Source organism: Mandrillus leucophaeus, unplaced genomic scaffold, assembly GCF_000951045.1.
Source record: "Mandrillus leucophaeus isolate KB7577 unplaced genomic scaffold, Mleu.le_1.0 Scaffold383, whole genome shotgun sequence".
NCBI lineage: Eukaryota > Metazoa > Chordata > Mammalia > Primates > Cercopithecidae > Mandrillus > Mandrillus leucophaeus.
In genome coordinates this window covers 2,869,127-2,872,896 of record NW_012104065.1, presented here as the reverse complement: position 1 = coordinate 2,872,896, position 3,770 = coordinate 2,869,127, and the positions used below count along the sequence as shown (strand labels likewise).

The 3,770-nt window shown below is 42.5% G+C and overlaps 1 protein-coding gene across 4 annotated transcripts in view; it reads right to left on the bottom strand.

Annotated features, from left to right (window-relative positions):
* Nucleotides 1–2,851, bottom strand: part of MGST1 (microsomal glutathione S-transferase 1) — a 17,716-nt gene extending 14,865 nt beyond the window's left edge. The window contains exon 1 of one of the 4 annotated variants that reach the window (XM_011990835.1): nt 2,815–2,851. The gene's annotated coding sequence lies outside the window, so the exon portion shown is untranslated. Of the gene's footprint in view, nt 1–2,016; nt 2,144–2,210; nt 2,302–2,814 lie in introns of those variants that run through there. The other 3 variants (XM_011990832.1, XM_011990836.1, XM_011990833.1) reach the window with 3 other exon arrangements.
* Nucleotides 2,852–3,770: the final 919 nt, after the last annotated feature.

Sequence of the window (3,770 nt, the reverse complement as noted above, 5' to 3'; positions counted from 1 at the left end):
TAATAATAATAATAAATTAAATAGAGATACAGATGCATGGGAATATATATATACACATATATATATAATGTATAGTTTATGGGACATATGTGGCATTTGGAATGTTTAAACCTTTTTTGTTTTTTGTTTTTTTTTGAGACTCTGCCTCACGAAAAAAAAAAGCATTGGGACCCGTTAAATGCTGCGTGTTTGGTAAATAAAAATGCTCGACTTTGGTGCTGTTCTAGGCACTGAGGATTTTAGAATTTTCAAAAAGCTTTTCTATATTTTATCTCGCTTGACCTGAAAAACCCCAAGGTAGAGCCAATAACATCTTTTTCTACCTTTAGTATATAAGGAAATCGAGGCCCAGAAAGGTAGTGAGTAATATGACCCAAATTCACAGTGGAGGGACCAAGACTGCAACTTAGTTTTCTCAAGTGTTTAACTCTGGGCTACGCACCATCAAGGCTAAGAATTCTCAACAGCTCTAGTCTTCTGGAGGCCTTTCCTTGTCAAATCTCATTCCTGTTTTGTACCCCTCCCCCAAAACCCTGGTACTGTCTATCAGAGAAGAATCTTCACTTCTCAGTTGAGGACCTCCCTTTCCCTTTATAGGCTTTTGGCCAAAATGAGCAAAGTTCTCCTCTTAGGATGAGGTGGCCAGCCTTTCTACATCAATATTGTGAAACACACGAATAATCTGGGCACACATCCCCAGGGCCATGACTCTGCAATTTTGTACCTTCTAAAACTAACAAACACTGCACATGAAAGACAGAAAAAAGATAAGTCGGTGGCCATGTTGCTGGCTACTTTAATCTGGAACTCTAAATTAATTCTAGCATTTCCTGAAGGCATTGTGGTGGCTGCAGACTCAGCCCGCTATGCGGTCTCATGCAAAGTGGGGTTCAGAGCCCAGGGGCTAGGGGTGAAATGCTGGTGCCTTTCGGGGGAGTGGTGGGGTATAAGGCCTTTCTCAGGAAACTGTGTTGACCTCCTTTTCCAATCTCAGGGATTAATACACACCACTCTAAAACAAACGTGTAGAAAAATTGTACTTGTCTGCCACAGGGAGTAATATCCAAATTTGGCCTGATTTGCCTTTTTTTTTTTTTTTAAATTACCAAAGATAATCAGCACACACAGCCCTCTTATTTTGGAAACAGAAGAAGACAACAAAGTCCAGTACTATCTTAAGGCCCAGGAGAGCATATGCAAAAGGTAGGTGTAGGCTGGGATTCGCAGCAGACTGGGACCCCAAGAAAACTGGGCTTTAATGATTGCTGGCTGAGAGACCGCGGTGTCATACAGCAATGCTTGCTGGGCACCCACTCAGCACTCACTGGGAAAGAAATCGGGGAGAGGAAATAGGGGAATATAAACGGGGAGCTCAGACTGCCACATTTCAAGAGAAGCAGAGAGACTAGAAGATTTACATGTACTCCTCTCTCCTCTGTCCCAGGCCAGCTAGAGCAATATATGAGACCTTAATTCCCGAAAACAGAGCTCCCTTCTCCTTTTCTCCTTCCACGTGGCTTCCTCCTCCAGACTGGGGAAGTGGGGCACAGGTGAGAACCCTCCCAGCGGGTTCACCCTTAGCTCTCCTGTCACTGGCTATAATATCACACAAAAATATTATCATCTAACCCACATCCTCCTGTTTCGATAGCTAACATTATTATTAGTATTATTATTTAGTATTACTTTAAAACTTGCTGATGTTTCTCCTATCAAAGTGAGCTCAGAAGAGTAAATCCTGTCTTACAATAGGCATAAAGGTCATTATGCCCATGAAAACTGAGACACCGCAGGCTTTTGCACTCTTGGGGAGAACAGCAGTCGCTTAAACTACAGGCATTTCCTCCATTACTACAACTTGCACGTGCCTTTTCCTCCTTCCCCAGAGTTCCAGGGACCCTTTCAAAGAGGAGGCTACTTTGGCTTGAAAAGGGAAAGTTTGGAAATCATCACTCAAGCATGAAAAGACTTATTCTCTCGTTTCAGTCTTGGAGTTTGAGAAATGGGAAAACTTACTCACACGGGGACAGAAACACAATTCCCTTTCAAAAGCGATCGATCGATTGAAAAGCTAAGGTTTAGCGGCTAAGTGCAGCCAAGGACTTTCGGGCTGGCAGAGATCCCCCCAAGTCTTCCATCTGCCACCCACCCTGGCCCTCCCTGCCCGCCACCCTCTGCACGCCGTCCCCTTCTCCCCTCCCAGTACGCACGGTGAGGCCGAGGAGGAGGAAGCTGCAAGCCTGTCCCGCCGCCGGGTCGCGCGCACTGCAGGGACTGTCGCCGCGCGGGCCGGACGCAGGCGCCGCCCCTCTCCAGTTAATCTCCTATTAATTAGTCCTCCCGCGTTTAAAGCCCGACCCCAACCTCGCCAAATCCCTCCTCTAAATCACCTGATTTCCCCGCCCAGAGTAACCAGCGTCTGCTGATTCCCTTTGAGCCCTTCTATTTGGCGCCCTTGGAAGCTCTGGTTCCTGAAATGCAAATTCCCCTAATCAGTGGGAAGGGGGACATTAGCCGTTGTCTAGCAACTCTGAATCCTCGAACATTTCAGGATTGGGAGAGGGGAAGGAAGGGGAAGGCGGTTAACTTTCAGTTATCTGAAAACGATGAAAAAGATCACGCGGAGTTTTGAAAGTTTTTTTTAAAAACTTAAAAAAAGTTTTTTTCAAAAAAGTTAAAATCTCCACGGTAAAACTAATTGGCAGGCATTGAGAAAATTACCTTCCCTTAGACTTCACCTCCCCTGCACTGGTGGCAAGGCCTCCTTAAAAGGCTGACAATGACAGAATATAACCTTCAGTAAAGATCACTTGCTGTGTTCCAAATTCATGACACCAGACAACTTGCTTTGTCACGATGTCCCCTCCCGTTCAGGGTCCAGAATGAAATTGGAGGCAATTGTACTGAACCAGTTCATTACACAATCAGCTTAGTGTGTTTTTTTACAGGGAGGTTTAGAGGAATGTTTTGGGAAGCCGTAGATATTTAGTCTACTATCAATATCTAGATTAGGGATACTTCCAACCTTCCTAGTCCCCATAGTCCGCACAATATTTATGGATCTATCTTCCATGAGTTTATATGAGAAATGCTTCAGGATTTCTGTTTTCAATCTATATTATTTCTCTTCTAGTGCTAAATCTCAGACACTCACCACCTGTTGCAATGTCTACTTCCTTTTTTTGCTCTTAATTTACTCCTTTAGGCTTTAAGGGATATCTCTAGGACTAACTTTCTAGGATTTGATGGACAAGTTCATGTTCTATTAAAGAAAGAAATAACTACCAGTTTGCTTTAGGAACAGAAATTAATCTAAGGCAGGTCCGAGAATGATTTCTATAGAAGCATAACAGTGGGAGTTTTGGAAAATCTAGCATCATAAGGCATCTGTTCTTCATTTTTATGTCTGTATCTTTTCAAAACTCTACTTATTCACCTATCTTTGTAAAGTATACTAGAATCTGTCTGTAACACTAACTGGGATAGGTTAGAATTTGAGATGAAATAAATCTATTCTGAATTCTCTCCAAAGGAGTTTGGTATGATAAGTATTTAAGACTCTCTTCATTTAGTATAAGGTGATACAGGCCAAATCTTACGGATAACATTGCAGAAAAAGGAAGAGGAGAGCTATTATTTAGATAATTTGGTCTACAGAATGCTAGTTGAATGGTTCTAACATTTTTTTAAAAAAGAAAGTAGCACTTGACTCATCTAATGCTCTAAATATAGAATGTGTCCAAACTATTAATTAATCAATGAATACTGTG